Consider the following 21,892-nt stretch of genomic DNA (forward strand, 5'->3'; position numbering starts at 1 on the left):
AGTATACAGCTCCCCCCAGCCTCTCTTATATTTACCTTAGCCCTATTTCGATCCAGCAATGTACACAGGAGCAGAGGCTCTCTCCCTCCTTTTTGGCTTAGACACAGCAGCAGGAGTCATTAACCAGTGAAGAGTGGGTAGGGCTGAGCTGTGCTCTGTGTGACTATGAACACAGAGAGCCGGCTTGGGAGCAAACATACCCGGGTGGCTCCATAGAAAGCGGCTTGCTATGGGGCACTCAGCGGGGGTTAGGAGCAAGGAGCGTGAACAGGGAACCCAAGAAGAGGAGGATCAGGGCAGCTCTGTGCAAAACCATTTTCACAGAGCGGGTAAGTATAACATGTTTGTAATTTTTTTTAAAAATGAATGTTTACAATCATTTTGAAATCTAACATATAACAATAAATGATTTCAGTTGTAGGGCTGAGCTAATAAAAATTGTCCATGTGCTGCTGCACTTAGGATATATTGTATGGTGGTCTTGCATTTCCCCTACAGGTGTCCTTTAATGGTTGCTTCATTACTACAACAGACCTCTGTCATGTCTATGCCATTGTGGCTTAATGTTACTTGCACATGTAATTCATCTTCGTGTGCCTGACACTGAATTGCCTTTTGCATCTGTAACCACAAGTATGTCTCTCCACAACACTACAACTGTTTTCCTCTATGACATTTTAAACAGGAACAAGCCTATTTATTTGAAAATATATTTTGGCTGATTTTGTCTACTTTCAGAATGTATTTCTTCCTCCTCCAGTGATCAAAGATAACACCAAACGGTGCACTCTGCCCACACTCCTGCTTGTTGGATATAGGCCTCTTCTAAACTGATTTTGAGTGCGGCACTGTTGTATCTTAGGAGATGACAGACAAACCATTAAAGACCACTAAATGTTTCCTCAGATAACGAGGCTATAAATAAAATACAGGAGTATATATGTGTGCATGTGTTTGTCTGATAAAATGTTCAGTAGTAAAACCATCCACATAAAGATGCAAATCCAGGTCAAACTGTTTTTTCTACAGCATTGTATTTTAACGTGGTAATAAACCCCAAATCAAACACTTTATTATAATGTAACTTACCAATTCTTAGATGTGATGGCTGCATTAGTTTTCTTTTTCAGGCTTTTTTTGCTTTATTTTCACCTGGTGATCTAGCCAGTAAGTCTGTTGTTTTTCAACAGAACAAGCTGTCCTGCAGATGCTTCAGTTAGGGGGTTGAGACATACCATTTACTTTATTTATGTAAAACCTTTGACCCAAATGAAAATAAAATTGTTCTAACTGCTCATAAAGTGTTAGCTGGAGTTTGGCTTCAATATATACAGGTGAAACTCGAAAAATTAGAATATCGTGCAAAAGTTTATTTATTTCAGTAATGCAACTTGATGTGTTAATGATTACAGAGCTGTATTAAGTTGTGTTTTTTTAATCTTCCTGGAGTTTGGCCTTAAAGCATTATTAAACCCCAAACCAAAAATGTAATATATTGCAGCTTAACAATCATTAGGTGTGGTGGTTGCAATAATTTTCTTTTTTTCCCTCGATTTTCTCCTAGCGATCTGGCCAGTAACACACCTCCTACATTAGATTGCCCCCACTGCAGATGAAGGAGCACAGGGGGCCACCCTTGGATAGCAGCATTGTCAGTCTCAGAGGAGGGGAGTGTTAGATGTACTAGCTGATTTACACACAAAATACAGGTGAAACTCGAAAAATTAGAATATCGTGCAAAAGTTCATTTATTTCAGTAATGCAACTTAAAAGGTGAAACTAATATATGAGATTAGCTTAAGAGAAAGTTGTGAGCGCTCTGAATGAAATAAAGCAGCCAAGCATCAAAAAAGTATACCAAAAACCTCGCAAATATATGAATATAAAAGATGCGGCGCTATATCACAACTGTAATTATGCTGAAACATCCAAGGTATATGTGATGATTAGGTGACTAATAAAAAACCACAAATATTCTGTCACAAACAGAGTGACATGCAGTGCAAAACAGTCTTAGTGACAATCCCTCTCCTTCAAAAGGTGCTTCTTCCACGCGGTGATAGTGAAAAGGTAAAGCTGTCCACTTACCAGATGCACAGTTTAACTGCGCATTTAAAGATGAACTCTTTTCCAAATCCACCGATTATTTCTTAAAGGTCAGGTCAGGCCAGATATTCCTTCCCCTGTTGTATTGCTGACAATCCACGGTCTCTCCTTTAGGTGGCTCTATAGGTGATAAGTGACTCACCAAGGGCCACAAACAAAGGAGACCAATAGCGTGATACCGTTTCAAAAAAGGTTTGGATTTTATTTCCATACAGTATACAGGTAAAGGGAAAAAAAACACACTGACCATGAGGTGAATTTAAAAGATGGCCGCCATTGTGCCGGCGGCAGAGAGATAGTGACGTTGTAGGGAAGGAGCTACAGCGTCACTATCTCTCTGCCGCCGGCACAATGGAGGTCCCGGCGGCCATCTTTTAAATTTGAGTCACTTATCACCTATAGAGCCACCTAAAGGAGAGACCGTGGATTGTCAGCAATACAACAGGGGAAGGAATATCTGGCCTGACCTGACCTTTAAGAAATAATCGGTGGATTTGGAAAAGAGTTCATCTTTAAATGCGCAGTTAAACTGTGCATCTGGTGAGTGCACAGCTTTACCTTTTCACTATCACCGCGTGGAAGAAGCACCTTTTGAAGGAGAGGGATTGTCACTAAGACTGTTTTGCACTGCATGTCACTCTGTTTGTGACAGAATATTTGTGGTTTTTTATTAGTCACCTAATCATCACATATACCTTGGATGTTTCAGCATAATTACAGTTGTGATATAGCGCCGCATCTTTTATATTCAAATATATGAGATTAGACTCATTACATGCAAAGCAAGATAGTTCAAGCCGTGATTTGTCATAATTGGGATGATCATCTTTCTCTTGGCAATGCCCCATAGATTCTCTATGGGGTTCAGGTCAGGCGAGTTTGCTGGCCAATCAAGCACAGTAATCCCACGGTCATTGAACCAGGTTTTGGTGCTTTTGGCAGTGTGGGCAGGTGCCTTCATCTGCAGTGGGGGCAATCTAATATAGGAGGTGTGTTACTGGCCAGATCGCTAGGAGAAAATCGAGGGAAAAAAGTAAATTATTGCAACCACCACACCTAATGATTGGTAAGCTGCAATATATTACATTTTTGGTTTGAGGTTTAATAATGCTTTAAGGCCAAACTCCAGGAAGATAAAAAAAAACACAGCTTAATACAGCTCTGTAATCATTAACACATCATGAAATGTATTTTTAAAAAAACAAGTATTGTAAGTACCTGAATGTGACTTGGTATCAGCCTCTTGCAGTCCTTTATACAGCATAGCTCATAATGGGGGAGGGAATCAATCAGGTATGCTGCAGTGAAAGGGATATAACTGGATACTAACATTTATAGGTAAAGTTGATCCAGGGAATATCCGATTGCCTCTCGGGGGATCAGGAAGGCGTTTTTTCCCCTGCATGAGCAAATTGGATCATGCTTTGCTGGGGGTTTTTTTGCCTTCCTCTGGATCAATGCTGGGTATAGGATTATAACATTTTTTTTTTTGTTGAACTGGACAGACTTTTGTTGTTGTTCAGCCAGACTAACTATGTAACATGCTGAAAGAAGGAAAGAGAAGAATAACAGAGAGATCTTCAGTCTGCTTGTTATTTCCCTTTCCAGTCACAGGCTGGGGGATGGACAAGACCTGTAAATGTTACCTAATGGCAGCAAAGATAAACCATGAATCCGGCCTGCTGGAGTTCAGCATTAATATATATCTAAAAGCCAAATATTTGTATGTGACATTTTCTGTTCTGGAGGACAGGAAGTGAGGAAAAATCCTCCAACAGAAACATTGAAACAGCTATCCCAATCGGGTGATTTCCTCTCATCTCCTGTGTCTCTGAATCTGACAAAAGTTAGATTTCTGATCACTTTTTGACCTCCTGACATCGTTACCTGAACAAATAAAAGGGTGATTCTCCCCAAAGGGAAAACACACAGCAATATACACCTGACTGAGGTTCTAACACTTCCCAATTCTCTACAAAACTTAAAAAAACAAAGGTTTTGCTTTACACTTAAAGTATTACTAAACCCACAACAGTAAAATCAGTCTGCATACACAGTAAAGCATGCTTATTATACTCACTGTTGAAACTAAGGGGTTAATCCTCTGCATTGTGTACACAGTATGTTTAATCCTGTCTTCTCTGATCATCCCCGTCTTCTAATGTCTCCAATCCATCTGCTGATAGAACAGAGCCTTGGGGGCAAGCTGCACATGCTCAGTTAAGTGTATATTGCTAGAGACTTTTTTTTCTCTTGAGAGAGTTCATGCGGTCAGCACAGAGCCAATCAGTACTGTCCAAACAGAGGGTCAGAGGTCCTGCAGTCTCATACGACAATCAGAGGAGAATGAATACTCCTCCTGCAAGCTTTAACCAGTGCTCTGCTGTACATTGATAGAAGTCACATGACTGCTCTAACTGTTGATGAGCAAAGGTATTTTGCAGTTTATATTTACTAAAATAATTACAGTTCCATGTTCTTTGTACTGTGGGAGACCAGAAATAGTGAATGCAGGGTCCTGGGTTTAGTAACACTTTAAATGTCTGTAGCACCCTCCTAGTTACACTAAGTGGAGCAAGATCCCTAATGGTTAGACAGGAGCTGAATAGCAGCTCAGGTGCAATAGTCAGAGGGGTCAGCCCCTTTGGAATTTCCCCCTGCTCTGAGGCTTTCAGAGGAGGGCCTTGGAGGCAGTGGGTGGTTCTGAGGAGTGCTGGCTGCACCTTTGAGGGACCTCAGCCATTCCCCTACAGGAGGCTTGGCAAGGGGCTAGACTCCCTTAAGAGGTGTTATAGTCTGCTCAGTAGCAGGAGTGGGAGTGTGGTGGTGGGAGAGGAGTGAGAAAAGAGAAGATGTGAGGCTGGAGGAGGAATACTGCCAGGAGGTCTGCCGGCAAGCCTGGAGCTGGAAAAGAGGAAAATTCAGGAACCACTGCCTTCCTGAGAAAGGACCTTCTGTATGGCAGGAAAGGAGCAGCCCAGCTGATAGGCCTGGTAACAGCAGCCAACCCACAAGCAATACAGGAGAGGATCTGAGTGAGTACACCTGGGTGAATAGGGAAAGGAGCACTCTGGTGGGAAACCAGATTAGCCCTCTGCTAGTAGCTGTGTACCTTACTTAAGTAACTGGGAGCCAGAACACATTCAGATTGCTCTGTGAAAAGAAGTTAATCTAGGGTCTGGGGTAATACAACTGGAGTTGCTGGCTAGCACTCCAACAGAGACTGTGTGCCAGAGAGATGAAGCTGTGAATAGTTCAGGAAGTTGTCTTCAGAATTCAGTTCCCTTGGGCATCCTGTACATCCCTATACCCTATCCAAAATGAATTCCCTCAATAAAATAACAAAACTAACACTCAAGACCTGCTTTCTGTCTGTTAGTGGAAATGTTGTGTGAAAATGCTAACTGGCTGGCTGTGAGGGGGGGACCCAAATTCATCTGCAATCCCTGGGGGAGTAGTGCTACATGTCCATATGGCATTCATTAGGCTAGAGATACAACACAAAGACTGAAAGAAAGACTCTTATCTTGTAACTATTGTATCTTTTAGCCAGACATATCATTGAAAGATAACACAAGGCATTGTTATTTAAATATGTAGTAATTCCCATAGATATGGAAGTTACCCCACAGAGACAGGGTGGGCTAGTATTTACCCCAGGACTGAATACTTGACGTGATTGGGGTTTGTAAATAGTGGGTGCCAGTCACTTTGATGATTACTAATAGGGTTTATTCTCACTGCATCACAGGAGAGAGGGAGATGGTTTCAGATGTTCAGAACCTCATGTAGACTCCAGGACCAGCACTCCTGTATTTTGACAGCGACATAGCAAAAGAGTGAGCAGCTATATTTATATCCAAGATAAGTCGACCAGCTACCTCCCACGAGGATTTAGCTTCAGCAGCCTCACAGAAACCTCTAGCAGGATTCTTCCTGAGACTCCTTCTTGAGACCAGCTGCTCTCTATACAGGTAGGGCCAGCTATAGGCCTACATCTCACTCTATTGCCTGAGGTACCTGTAACACCCGCTGGCAGCAGGGAGAACCAACAAGCAGGCTGAATTAAGGGGTCTGACCCATAATAGACGTCAAAATTAGAAATAACTGATTATAGCCAAGCAGTCTAAATTTGGAAAGACACACATGCTTATGACAGGGTGGCTACAAATATTTGTCAACTGGCCAAATGTCTAAATAAACTGATAAAGGTACTGAGAACTCCTGCCAAGTTCTTAATTTAAAATGTCTTTCAATGAATCCTGCTTTCCCCTGATTAACTAACAGACATTAGATAGTAGTCAGATGTGCAGGGAAAATCTGAAAACTGTAGCACTTACCCTTGAAGGAGCCACTGATGTATGGGTTCACTGATTCCAAAAGGCAATGACCCCTTCGGGTTATGCCACACCCTGTGACGCACCAAAGCTGAAGAAGGAAAATTTATTAGGGCTACACACCCAATTGGACAACAAAAATAGCAAGAGCAGTAAACAGTCATAAAATAAAATCAATTTGCATGATACAACATCATTGTGTTAAAGATAGAATTTTTGGAATCCAAACCCCTCTGGATACCTAAATCCTGATTGTAGGAAGTGCCTTAACTAAGGGTGATACTGATTTAGAGGCTAAAAGTCTTAGAGTCTTTCTATAACCCCTCCCACTGGACAGTGTTGTAGTAGATGTTGGCGCCCAGAATCCTGTGTTTCAGTGCTCAAACAAATTTGCATTAAACATTACGGGTTTATTCCCAAACTAAATCCTGAATTAGAATGGCACTGTCCCATTAATATGAGTGTAACAAAACTGTGGCCAGTGGCTTGTCACCCCAGTGCAGTCTGCTTTGAAGCCTCCAACCTTTCTCTGGTTTCCTGAACCCTAGATGCTCAAGGACTGCTTTCCATGAAATCCATGGTGATGGTCTGGATTTCTTTACCTAATAATAGAGGTTGTCTCTTAGGGACTACATTCCCCACAGTTCAGATGGCTTCCAGCAGTCTTTACATACTCCCTGGGCACACTTTTCTGGCCAGTCTATGGCCAACTCTTGCTCTCCTCCTGTCCTAGGTGGTGAGCGGGCTTCAGGCAGTCTTTCACAATGTTCTCTGGCCAACTCTGTCTTTCTCCTCCTCTTGACTACTGCACCATAGATAGGCTTGTCCACTCCTACTTCCACCATTGCCTATCCTTACCACCCCAAACCCCCCCCCCTTAACCAAATAAACGTTACAAAAAACATGACACCATTTTTGGAGTAAATGGCCAACATGGCCTTTTATTAACAACTTCACAATTTACATACATCAACCGTTCCTTAACGAAACCAAAGAATTGTTGTTGGTCTTCAAAGGCACCCACAAACGATCCAAAATGCACCTGCGGACAACCCTATACACTAGGCCTCCAGCCGCAACCAACCAGCTCGGAGACAACCATACCGTCCGCAGTGCAGCACCACCACCTTCCAGCTAAACCTTGGTTAACTGGGAATATCCACCGGGCCCCCCATACCTCGGATGGGGTCCCACACCATTGTTTTCCTTCCAAGATGAGAACCGCCTCCAAAGACCAACAACCGCACCTGCCCCCGGACAAGACCCGATACCCAACCTAACAGGGAGGGCGGGAGGGAAGCTCTGGTCCTTGCACTCATCCAGCTGCAATGACGCCCCTTCCGCAGCAACCCCCACCCTACGGTGCCACAGACACCTCCTACACTCCACGTCTGCCAATCCAATTATTCCCAATCCCATTCCCCACCCCTTGGAGCTAAATTTTTTAACCCTTTCCGTTCCCAACCACTCTGGGCCTAGTCATGTATGCCCTGCGCTATTTCCATTCTTCCCTATTCGCTACGGGCATTTCTTTCCCTGTAAAGCTGCTCCATATGATTGCAGCAGGGAAGATGAAGAGGATTCACAGCAGCAGCTCTGTGGAGTGGCTGTGTAAATTGTCAGTTAGGTTTGTGTCGCTGTGGCTCAGGAGCATCACAGACCAGGACTAACTACACGATCATATTATAAAAGATCTTTCAATAAGCATGAAATACAGGATTTCCAAAGCTTACATATTTATGACTATAGAGATCAGAGGGAAACACTGCGGGAGACAAACAATAGCAACTAAGGAAACTCTACCCAGCTATTTAATTCTATTTAGGGTTTGGCAAGGGGATAATGGGAAGGTAGGTAAGTGCTTTGGGCAAAGATTTTTTACTTCTACTGGTATCTTTAGCAGTTTGACACATTTGGTGAATAATGTGCTGAGGGACATTCACAAAAACAACACAAGCTGAAACCAGGATAGCTTCTTTGATTTACACAAGTTTTCTAATGATATACTTCTGTTATTGGATGTTCCTTATATTTACTGCAAGTTGTGCAAATGACATTGGTGTATAATAATTGCAATAACCAATCACATTTCAGCTTTTAGTTTTGCTCATAGTACTCAGACTTTGAGTGAAGGTAACCTAATGTCAAATATTCAACAGCAATAAATAAATTTCACATTTCATAAGCGTATTGCAGCCAGACCAATGAAAAATAATTACTGATTAGTTGATATAGGTGGCCGCACATTTTTATTAAAGTTTCTAAATAAGCTTAAAAAGCATGAAAGTGTGAACTGACTGAAATATTAATCAGTTCCTCCGTAATCAATTCCTCTGTAGTAATTTAATTTCTTTATTTCCTTTACAGCAAAATTCAATAAAAATGACTTAGACGTAGAGACAAAGATCACTATTTACAGGAAACATAGTACGAATATAAGTAATGTATGTTAAAAGTACCAATATTTTATGCTCAAGGGCAAGGCAATGTCACTTTCAGCATCAAAAAATAAATGTCACCTGCACTGTGGGTTTTGAATGGCCTTCTAGTCATTAATGCCTAACTCTATCCAAATGTTTTTCTAGTTTTGAACAGATTTCTATCAGTTCTTTTTGTTAATTGTGTCCTCAATGAACTGGTATTTATTGTCGATCAACAATGGTCCCACTGTACATCTGTATTTTTGTATTGTATACTTAATTCAATCAACTTTTACTATTAAAATAAAAAAAAAAACAGGTTTTTTTTCTGTCTGTGGCCCCACTGGAGAGTTTTTCCCTCACTCCCTATCACTGTAAAAAACATACTACACAGAGGGGCTGGGGTTGTGACTGCCACAGAAAGGAACTAAGATCAATAAAAGACATGGTCAAAAAACTGGTTTAGCTAAATGTTTCTGTATAATGCTATATACTAACTCTTGTATATAAACATAACTCCACACCATCCTTCATTTGAATGACTACACATCTTTTAGAACCAAATCTCTCTGTCCCTAATTCCTTCTCAGTTCCCATTTCTTCTCAGTTGTACCTCTTTTTGGTCATATGTACAGACCTCTCTGAAAAAAATGAATTGCTTAACTACCAAAAAGTATTATTCCACACTTAGGGGAATCCATCCAGTGGGCATAATGGGGTATTTTCCTAAAGTACCTCAAGGCAGAAATTATTGAAATATGGCCACTAGATGGAGCTGACATGTCATAGGAAATAAACATTTTAGACATGGGGGTTATTGGTGATGGCTGTGTGAATGCTGAGACATTCATACAGAATTTTTTTTAAAAAAATAGACCACCTAAGGGTCTGCATCTACAAGCTTGTTTTAATTACATAAGTTTGAGATCACTCAGAATTCAATGGCTCGTGCATTTGGGCATTTGGCCTGCAGCTGCCCTGACCTGCTTCAAGCAGGTTTTGCATTATCTTTTATTGGAATTCAGATCCCATTTGAAGTGAACAAAAGCCAGTCAATAAAAGCTCTATACCATCCACATTCTAATTGCATTTGTTATTTTGAAAACTCAGTATAAAAATGTAGAAAAGTGTATATTTCTGCTATACGGTCCTTTAACTATGGCCATGATAGGGGCATATCCTGGCATATGCTTTATCTACCCACTTTGTGCAAAAATGTGGTCTTCTTTGGCATCTCAGAAAGTTAGGAGTGGGAATGAGCGTGTTTTTTCTGAATTGGGTTTGGTCCAAACTGGAAGCCAGCTGTCATTATCTGCCCTGCAGCTGGTGTACATTAAGTGACATGTGGCTATATTCAGTCAATGATGTCACAAGCATACCTACCCCTTTGTGTACATCAGCTGCAGGGCGGGTAAGCTCCACCCACAGCTCCCTGGACCAGGAATGACAGTTGACTTTGAACCCAGTTAGGAACAAACACAAGTTCATCACTAGTTAGAAGTAGTAAGCAAATAAATGATGCATCAAGGTTCAAGCACAAACAGTGACTGAATGGTAAATGTTTGTGTTTCTCATAGCATGCAACCTGGTTATAGGTGATTTTTTTTTAAAGTTAAGAATATAAATATTAGGAGGAAACTGATTTGCTCTTTTTCTTTACACACATTTTTTACCCACGGTCCATTTCTGATTGTATATATTTGAGGGCGTACAGCACCAACACCTGTGCACTATGCACATAATTACCTCTGCAGAGGTTTTGTGTTAAGCACTTTGGAACTGTGCTTTGTTTGTCATTGCCCAAAGGGTAGCTATTAAACACTGAGAATACAGAGTGCGAGAAAACAGCTATTCTAAATGAAGTATATAAGGAATTTAAATATCTCCAAAAATAGAAATCCTTTGGGGGTTTTTTTCATATTGCTGGGAAACTGTTGTGAGGCTAATTTCATTAGATTAGAGTGAAACTGTGAATGATTTTAAACAGAGGTGTCCAACTTGCGGCCCATGCGGCTCAAGATGGCTATGAATGCAGTCCAACACAAAATTGTCAACTTACTTAAAAATGTTGATTTTTTGGGGGGAAAATTTTGTCTTTTTTTTGTAAAAATGCATTTACACTTAACAAACACATGAAGTTTATCTTCCCAAAGAAAAATATCCCGCTCTTCACAATCATGACTTATTCATGTCATTAGTTTTCAGACGCACCTATATTTTTGAGCAACTATTTTCAAGGATGAAGCACACAAAGGGCAAAATTAGAACCAAAATATCTGATGAGCACCTTGAATTCATTGAGAATTGCTGCTACATCCATCCAACTAGCTATTGATGCATTAGTTTATCAAAAATAATTTCAAATATTGTGTGTATAAAAAAAAAATCCTGCGCTAAACCCAATGTATATTGTGAACCAGTGTATAAATAAATAAAAAATAAAATATAAATATGTATGAGTGAATAAATTCAGTGAACTGCCGCTACTCTCTTCCTGAATACCAGAACAAAAATACAACAAAAATAAAAAAGGTGCGCTGTTAACTGGTGATTTCCTAACACAATAGATAAAACATGACCATAAATTCAAACTCACACGTGTACATACATACAAAGATCAACATAATAAGTGCTATAAATCAATGTCCATGGCACAAATGTACAAAATAAGTTCCAAATCCAATGTGAAAAAAGGAAAAGTGCTGCGTGCTGAATATAATTTCTAACAAGGTGCTATGGTGTTCACAGGTGCTCTCCACAAAAAACATATCAGCCTCTTACCAGACAAAATTGACCTCAAATTAAGGGATCAAAAGAGCAGATATTGTCCCGATTCCACACTGACACTCATACTATCAATTTCAAAAGGGATGGAAGGACAGCCACAGGCTCACCCGAACGGATTCCTCACACCAAACCACTCTCCATACAATGTAAAGAAGGGTTAAAACAGAAGAGACTTCATTATTATTATTCAGGATTTATATAGCGCCAACAGTTTGCTCAGCGCTTTACAATATAACGGGAGACAATACAACAACAATACAGTTCAATACAAGAGGGATAGGAGGGCCCTGCTCCTTGGAGCTTACAATCTAAGAGGAATATCATAGTGCAACCCTATAAAAATAAAGGTTTTATTTAATACAACATTGCACTTACATAGATAAGGTGCATGAAGGCAATACACTAATTCAAAACAGCCGCGGTGTCATTCCCTGTGGGCGGAGTCTTCTGTGCTATCATCACGTACCAGCTGGTGGAATGACACCGTGACTGTTTTGAAAAAGGGTTAGCCTCCTCTAAATCGCTAAATTCTTTTTTGCTGCTTTGATGATTTGACTTTCTGTTAGAGGGTGGCTATGTTTATACTCCATGGTCCCATGGTATGTAGGAGTGTATCAAAATACATGAAGAACCCATATGGTACAGTGCTAAAATTCAAAGTGCAATAAATTAACCATTTAATGGAAAACATTAATATCTAGTAATACAATATATTGCTTCATATATATATATATATATATATATATATATAGTTGTGTTCAAAATAATAGCAGTGTGTTGAAAAATGTGAATAAAGCTCATTATTATTAAATTATTTTTCATTGGTCTGGCTGTCATTCGCGTATGAAATGTGAAATTTATTTATTGTTGTGGAATATTTGACATTATGTTACCTTCACTCAAAGTCTGAGTACTATGAGCAAAACTAAAAGCTAAAATGTGATTGGTTATTGCAATTATTATACACCAATGTCATTTGCACAACTTGCAGTAAATATAAGGAACATCCAATAACAGAAGTACAGTTGTGTTCAAAATAATAGCAGTGTGTTGAAAAAAGTGAATAAAGCTCAAAATCCTTCTAATAGCTTTTATTTCCATACACACAAATACCTTGGGAACACTACACATTCTATTCCAAATCAAAACATGAAGAGAAATATATCAAATTTGTGTTGTTCCTCTAAAAAAATTGAAGAAAAGTGAATATTAGACTGTTCAAAAAAATAGCAGTGTTTGCATTCTTCTTTACAAACTCAAAAATTCACTATATAAACTGAAAAATGTTTGAAGATTTTGCTTTCCTTTGAATCACTTAATGGATATTTAGTTGTATAAGCACTGTTTCTGAGAATTGCTGTACATCTGTGTTGCATGGAGTCAACCAACTTCTGGCACCTATGAACAGGTATTCCAGCCCAGGATGATTGGACTACATTCCACAGTTCTCTATTTATTGGTTTTGCCTCAGAAACTGCATTTTTGATGTCACCCCACAAGTTTTCTATTGGATTAAGATCTGGGGATAGGGCTGGCCACTCCATAACATCAATCTTGTTGGTCTGGAACCAAGATGTTGCACGTTTACTGGTGTGTTTGGGGTCGTTGTCTTGTTGGAGCACCCATTTCAAGGGCATTTCTTCTTCAGAATAAGGCAGCATGACCTCTTCAAGTATTCTGATGTATTCAAACTGATCCATGATCCCTGGTATGCGATAAATAGGCCCAACAACGTAGCATGAGAAACATCCCCATATCATGATGCTTGCGCAACCATGCTTCACTGTCTTCACAGTGTACTGTGGCTTGAATTCAGTGTTTGGGGGTCGTCTGACAAACTGTCTCCGGCCACTAGACCCAAAAAGAACAATCTTACTTTCATCAGTCCACAAAATGTTGCACCAATTCTCTTTAAGCCAGTCAATGTGCTCTTTGGCAAATTGTATCCTCTTCAGCACATTTTTTCAACAGTGGGACTTTGCGGGGGCTTCTTGCAGATAGCTTGGCTTCACATAGGCGTCTTCTAATTGTAACAGTACTCACAGGTAACTTTACACCTTCTTTGATCTTCCTGGAGCTGATTGTTGGCTGAGTCCTTGCCATTTTGGCTATTCTTCTATCTATTCGAATGGTAGTTTTCGCTTTCTTCCACATCTTTCAGGTTTTGGTTGCCATTTTAAAGCATTTGCGATCAATTTAGCTGAGCAGCCTATCGTTTTCTGCACTTCTTTATATGTTTTCCCCTCTCCTATCAACTTTTTAATCAAAGCACGCTGTTTTTATGAACAATGTCTGGAACAACCCATTTTCCTCAGAATTTCAGAGAGAAATGCATTGTAACCAGCATGTACATTTGCTGCCTTCCTTAAATAAGGGCAATAATTGCCTCCTGCTTTTCAAAGAATGAATGACCTTATTAGTAGAACTCCACACTGCTATTATTTTGAACATGCCCCTTTCAATCAGTGATTCAATTACACAGAATCAGCAGCATGCATGTCATGACTGTTGGGTCTGTTGGATTTCTATTACTCTACTACACCTGCTAGTAAATTATTTTCCATGTAGAAATATAATTTCTACCAAAAACAGTGATTGATCAGGTTAGTGATGGCTGACTGCTATTATTTTGAACACAAATATATATATATATATATATATATATATATATATATATATATATATTGATGCTGAAAGCAGGTAATATGGCAACCTTCTTGTTGCTGGTAGAAAGTATAGCCACCTCAGACCCAATGTCAACTAAGTTGCAGTTGAGATCGGCTGATCAAATCTCTAATGGCACTCAATAAAGAGGCTATACTAGAGGAAGCAGCGGCTTCCTCCCTGGACAATAACCTTAAGTCTCCATTAGTGGCCACCACTCTGGCTTGCATCTCCTCCTGCTCTTGTTGTAGTGCTTCTTGAAGGATAGAATTCATTTTGTCATTGCATCAGCTCACACATGGTCTTTCAGCACCGTTTTCAGTGGACCAACTCAGATCCCTGAGAATAAACAGATCCCGCGTCACTTGGTCTGGAATGCTGATAGTAGCAGTTAGTTTTTTTCTTATAGCCATCTCAACAATTAAAGAATGGCCACTACTAATTGGGGTAACACCTTGTTGTCTTTCACAAAAAGAATTTGTGGCACACCTTCTTGTTGGCTTTCACAAAAATAATTTGTGGCACACCTTGTTGGCTTTCACAAAAAGAATTTGGTGGCGTAGCTCAGCTACAGGGGTGATATCACAGTACAGGATCTGTAAACATTCCAAGATTTGAGCCAGAGTAGTTCATTCAGCATCTGACAATACAAGTACAGCTCTCCTGGGGCCAACTTCCATGAAACCGTCACATCGGTAAGGTGTCAGTGGCTGCTCCCTCTGTGCCATTAGAATCAATCAAATCAGACAAGAAGGGGTTTATTTACTAAAGCTGGAGAGTCCAAAATCAGACTCCCTTCTGCATAGAAACCAATCAGCTTCCAGGTTTCATTGCCAAAGCTTCATTGAACAAGCTGAGGTTAGAAGCTGATTGGTTTCTATGCAGAAGGGAGTCTGATTTTGGACTCTCCAGCTTTAGTAAATAAACCCCGAAGTGTCTGCTATCAAACATTATCCAATTTCTCTGCCTCTGTCTGCTTGGGTGTGAATGTCAAAGCTGCTGCCAAAGATACCATAGTAACAACTTAGATGGCGCTTGCTGTTGAGGATAGATTTTTCCATATCCTGCCAACTATGCCAAGTATAGGCAGGGCCTAACCAATGTACCCGAGAACTGGAAGGAGTCAACATACGCATAGACACGTAAATGTTACAACAAAAGAAAAGATTGCCCAAGCAACTTTGCGAGGCACACAAAGTGTGTTAAAAATGTCATATTTTATTGAATAAAGACATGTTAAAAACTTTCAAAGAATCCATATACAAAACATGATATACACTTAAAGCTCATAATATACAGTATATAAAAGTAAAGATGATAGTGCATACACAATCTGCATAGTCAATATGTTATATAAACAAGCTCTTGCATAGGATCTTGACATGTTTCGCGAAGCAGAGTTCACTTCTTCAGACGACAACAAAGTTGTAAGTATACAGATGAGCGATATCTAAACAGAGTCCAGGTCATTAATAAAAAAAAATAAGGAAGAAGGTAAAAAAATGCTCACCACAATGATATACGTGTCAGATAGTGATATAAGTCACATGATGGGCTGGAAATCTGCGCGGGAATGTAAATGGTGACTAGAGGACAACTGTGCTGTGAAGAGGAACAGATCAGCCTGCCAAGGGCAGGAGATGCAGGAGGAAACTGTCAAATGGAACACACTGAGATAAGAAAATAAAAAAACTATACTCACAGAACAAAATGAATTAAATAAAAGCAAACAAAAATAACCAGAAACATGTGGGTGAAAAAATAATGAAATAGTGAACATATACATGCCCGTGGAGGGAGTCAGAGCATACAAAGATAAGCCAGGAAACTAAAAAGTTTGAAAGGTGACTGGGTATATCCAGTGACTAACTAAAAGGAGTGCAGGTGTAGGTAAACATCTTTTAAGATGGAGGCTTTGTGTACTAAACAACTTATTTCTGGGCTATGTTAAATGCCTTGCCTATGGGGGAGGATCGCAGGTTTGAAGTGCATGCATGTGGGCAGTGCCATATGTTTGGTACCCAAATTGGAGTAAATGCACACAAAGACCAAGGAATGTGGCCCAATATATTCGAACAAAGATAAGCAACAAACGTAATTTGGTAGTTAGCAGCGAAAAAGCCCTTTTACAGTTCTAATAAGGTGGCAACAGGGCCTAACTGTCATGGCCAACTGAAGTACAGCAGCTCTTCATACTTAGGGTTATTGAAACATAGTTTCTATGCTGAAGGAGATGCATGGGCCAGCTTATGAGACCAGGCAGCTGGCAAAGAGGTGGCTGATAGGCAGTGTGGAGGCATGAGAGAGGCTGATAGGAGTTTTTACCCCAGATCCCACAGAGTATACTAGTTCATGGAGTCAGGCATGAGGTCCATTATATGTCCCTCCTTCACCGAAACCTTTCCCTGCGCTAGACACAATATCCCTCACTTATCTACTTTACAAATGTGTGCCAACTGCACTGGGACAGAGCTATTTTTTGCATTTCCCTCATTAAAGATGACTGCAGAGGTCATTCAGTGCATCAACATCCAATCGGACAGCTGCTCTACTGATGAAACCTATGGAGGCTTCAGAGGAACAAAAGTTCCTCTCGAACTCCATTTCCTCTGCATAACAGTGCCACCTACATTTGTGAGGCTGAACTGCACCTGCCTACATTCGTGCATTGGGTTTGATCTGTGATATGAAGAGCAGAAACTGTGGTCTAAAGCAGGGCTTAAAATTTCGAGTCTAGACCTACTAGCCAGGCACAAACCTTACTCTCCACTAGTTGCCCCACCCAACCTTGCTTAGGTCCGCTTCCAACCCCACCCCTGGCCCGTCCCCCAACCCCAGCCCTGCCCCCAACCACACCCCCTTAAAGCTTATGAAATTACATTTTTCTTTAGAATAAAGAGTCCAAAATATAAAAAACTGCAATTATAACATAGCTTTATTATGTCAATTTAAATATAACAGCAATAGCTTAATAGCAATAGGGTGCAATCAAAATATCAAGTTTTACAGCTCTAAACCTGTAGTGAACATTTTGTATTTTTTTTTTTGTTTATCTCCTGCATCTTTAAAAAGAGACTTTAGTAAGTATACAGATGAGCGATATCTAAACAGAGTCCAGGTCTTTAATAAAAAAATAGGGAAGAAGGTAAAAAATGCTCACCACAATGACATACATGTCAGATAGTGATATAAGTCACATGATGGGCTGGAAATCTGCACGGGAATGTAAATGGTGACTAGAGGACAACTGTGCTGTGAAGAAGAACGAGATCAGCTTGCCAAGGGCAGGAGATTCAAGATGCAGATGCAAGTCTCCTTTAAAAGATGTAAGTTTAGTTTACAGAAGTATAGCATAAGAAAAAGTGCTTCTTTTGATGCCAAAAACATGGAATAATAGTTACTGTAAACATGTTGTAACTTTTATCTCCAGCAGAGACCTTAGAGAAGTGTGGCATTAAGAAAAAATAAAAAAGTGTCTCTTTTGATGGCCAAAAAACATTACGTAAAACAAATAACAATACGAAACATTTTGTATTTTTTTTATCTCCAGCATCTTATTAAAAGAGAGCTTAGAGAAGTAGTGCATTAAGAAAAAACAAAAAAGTGCTTATTTAGATGCCAAAAAACATGGTATAACAATATTAAACATTTTATCAAAGATGTGCTAATAGAGCAGGCATGGTTTGTGCTGTACAGCAGGACCAAGACTTGTGTAATACCCTTTTTCTGTCCCCCACGGCAGGGGAGAGCGGACCTCTCCTCGAGTCCCCCGCGGCGATGGAGAGGGTGTCTCCTCTCAGCAGAGGAGAGCGGACCTCTCCTGCACCTGTCCCCTCAGCGGCGCTGCCAGTGTAATGGCGGGGCCGAAGAAGCCGGAAACCAGAAGTTGGAAACCAGAACTCGGCTTCACAATGAGGCTTGGAGCGCAAGTGCAGCCGCTCCATCATCTGTGCCGCTTGCCACACAAGAATTTCTCCTCGCATTTGGCGAACGGGTGAACGGCTTTTTCAAGCCCTGGTCTAAAGTACATGTGTATGTTGGGGTTGATCTATAATCTGAATTGCATAAATGGCGGCTGATCTGAGGTCTGAAGTTGCATGCATTGGGGTTGGTTTTGAGGGTGTGTATTGGAGCTGGTCTGAGGGTGAATACATATGGGCTGATCTTTATGCAATGCTGTAGGGCTGTGTACATTAATTATTGTGTTTAACTTGTCATTAGCAACATACCAACGAGCACAAGTCAAATGAAAACTAAGACTTCAGTGCATTATTGTTCACTGACTCTGTGGTTGTTTGATGCTAGTGTAGCGGGGCCATTGCTGTTTCCCTTTTAAAGAACTGTTTCCCTTTTAAGACTGGATGTTGTCAGAAAGGGTTTAATTGGCTCAGCTCTCAGCAGTACTGGAGTGTTTGTGGGAGTTGCAGTTTCATCACAGAGGCAGACAATGTAACTTTATACTGCACAGGACTACAGGACCAAGATGCTTTGCAAGGAGGAGGGGGGTAGGGGAGAATGTGTGCCTTTGCAGAGGACATGTGAGGGCTAGTCTGCAGCCCCTTCTGTTGCAGTACACTGACACTGTTTCCAGATCAGCAGCAGTTGCTAAGGACAACGGTTATCTACAGCAGCTGAAGTCAGCGGCAACAGTGATCATTCGTACCAGTCACCAGCGATGGCAGTTACCGATAGCAACGACAATCTCCCAGTGCAGAGAGAGGTCAGAGTGTTGGAAATCGCAGAGGAGGCGTGTGACCATCCCAGGTGAGGCACCTGACAACAGGAAACACTAGTCAGAGAGAGAGAGAGAGTCCCATTCATCATCCCTTCAAGGAGTTAACCCCTGGAGACTGTTCTTCTTGGATGTGGTGAGCAACTGCTAACCAGTGACATGTCAGTCCTTAAGAGCGTTCCACCGATTCACTAACACAGGCCTGTGCAACACATAGACTCACACAGTGTTACAATCCTAGAGCATACAAGTGAATTTGGGACTGAGCCGAAAGAGACATCAGTTTAGCTGGGGACATATTGCTGCTATAGTTGCAGGGGGTTAATACTGATCTATAGCTATATCCGTATATATTTATATACGTTAATATTGTGTTTATTGATATTATTGTGCAAATTCTAGAAGGTTTGTGTATTTAGTGCTATTTTAAATGCTATTTTCCAAGTTAATTTGCAGTCTATTTGCAGAGTTGTACCTGTCTTATTAAACCTGTTATAAAACTTCCTACAAGGTGTACTGGTGTGCTGTGGATCCAATATATATATGGTTCATCACTGAAGTAAGGACAGAAGTGCCCGTTAATTCCAGCGGCTCTTTCGGGGGTGAGGTCTACACTTATAAAAAATGGCTTAGAATTTGCTGCTCTGATCTCAGGATAAGCGCAGCATTTGATGACACTGGCAGCAGAAAATGATAGGTATTGACACTATTTACAGGTACTGTATGTTTTGGTTTAGTAAGTTCTGAATAGTGACTCTATCACTTTACATATAAAAAAGAAATCTAATATGACATGAAGTTATGCATTCTTTGTAAACATATGTGACACTGCCATCTTGTGGCTATTGCACTTGTCCCTTCTAAGTTTCCTTTCAGTATACAGTATAGGCTGGCCACTTTTTACAGTATACCTATAGCAAGAGAATTATGGAGGTTGATATTGCTGTACGCCTTCTAAAAACGCTAGTTGCCTGGATTCTTCTGGCTTCCATGCATTCGAAGATACTGACCTGGAACGAGCAAAAGTAGCTGGTGAAGTCGGGGCTCTAGGTCAGCTACAAAGAAGTACAAAGCCAATGAATCTGAAAAACAGCAAGGGAACAGGTCTTTTTTAGGAAAGGACAGCAGTGGGAGCCTCCATATTTAACATCACTTCAGATGTAAACCCTTACATATACCCAGGTGATACACAGATACTACATATGTTGTATCTGTCTATCTGCAGTCTTCTCTTCTCTACATCTGGCCTCAGGTGATACACAGATACCACATATGTTGTATCTGTCTATTTGCAGTCTTCTCTTCTCTACATCTTTTCAAAGTGCTGAATTTATATAGTTTGTCTGAGAGTTCATAAAAAGGGGATGGAGAATTGACATTTCACTGCAGAGCTTAGGGTGGAGACCTCTGAGAGCTGATTGGAGAAATGAAACACATTCCCTTTCACACAGTTCACAGGAACAGAGCTGAGACTCCTGATCTGCTGGAGGTTCCTCCCCTGTCACCCTTTTTCTCTAGGTGTCAGGAAAACTTGTCAGAAATGACTCATGCAGATAGAAATTACACTTACTGCTTTTAATTGAGTCAAGTACACATTATAGAAGGATATGCTTTATTCATATTTCATGTCTGAGGTTTACAACCGTTATAAAGAAAATCTATCATGTGAAAAACACAATGTCACGGTCAAGGTTAGGCTCAGAGGCTAATAGCTAAAGCAATAGAAAGGTTAACCCAGTAACCAGCAGGAAAAGTACACAAGCAGGTCCCCCTGGCTGGTGACACAAGCTCACCTAAGGCACGGAGTCTGAGCACTAACCGGGCTTCACCAGACCTACTGATGGTGGAGATGGGTTTCGCAGCTTGCTACTGCCAGGTTGCAGTCTTCAGGATCACCCCACCAGGAGGTGAGACGCCAGGGTCTTGTAACAGACTTAGCAGGTTGAGATCAAACAGCAGAACAGATGAAGAATGAGCCAAAGGTCGGTAATAAATGGTTGCAGGTCGGGTTGGAAGAAAGCACAGTCGATGAACAAGCCGAAGGTCAGTAATGAGCAGTAGTTAAGATACGAAGGGCAGAAGGAGCGCAAGAAGCAAGGTATTGGCTGGAGAAAAATCTGGCAAACAGGAAGTGCAGAGACATGGTTTAAATAGGAAGGTCATGAGAGGAGCAAGGAGTTTAAGGCTCACCAGAACCAAGGTATAAACTAAGGTTTGTCCCAGAAAACAGGCAGCATTTCAAGTGGCACAGTAAGAAGTGCTATTGCTAGATACAATAGAGGTCCTGGGTTCAGATCCAGATCCTGACAAACAATGGATGACCGCTCCTTCTGAAAATGCAAACTGTCTTGCTGACCCTAATAAGGCTTTCTGATTTTAGTGTTACTTTCATGTTCCACATATTCAAGGTTAGTGATGCAGGCATTTTGAATCCAGATGGTCAACATAACAGCCAACCAACTAGCATTTTCCAAAGGAGGTCAGCAATGGCAGGCCACACATAATATTCAGTAAATGTAGTGCTACAGATGATTGTCTGGGACTGTTGACACACTACTGGAGATGGTCAGAAACTGGTAATACGAAGGCTGGAGATACAATGCAATAGACTGTTAAGGCCCATTCATACTTGCTTGCAAAATTGGTGGTTGAGCCCTGGTTTTTACACCCCTTAACCCAATACAGCAGCTGAAGATGGACTCATACATGCTGCAGCAGTGATGCTGTTTTTTTTTTTTTTGTGGGGTCACCTCTAAAAATCATACCAGACTTGAAAGGTCTGGTTGGAATTAGGGGGAACCACATTCTGTTTTTTGTTGGGACCCTCCATTAACATCTCTTTCAGT

General features: G+C 40.7%; 1 long non-coding RNA gene across 2 annotated transcripts in view; it reads left to right on the top strand.

The window, feature by feature from the left end:
• The first annotated feature begins 18,820 nt into the window (after positions 1–18,820).
• Positions 18,821–21,892, top strand: part of LOC149474155 (uncharacterized) — a 91,398-nt gene continuing 88,326 nt past the window's right edge. For both annotated transcript variants that reach the window (XR_016312159.1, XR_016312158.1), the window contains exon 1: positions 18,821–19,182. This is a non-coding gene — a long non-coding RNA (uncharacterized LOC149474155). The remainder of the gene's footprint in view (positions 19,183–21,892) is intronic.

This window comes from Staurois parvus, unplaced genomic scaffold, assembly GCF_062004578.1.
Source record: "Staurois parvus isolate SC_StPar_1 unplaced genomic scaffold, SC_StPar_1.0 ptg000011l, whole genome shotgun sequence".
Lineage (NCBI taxonomy): Eukaryota > Metazoa > Chordata > Amphibia > Anura > Ranidae > Staurois > Staurois parvus.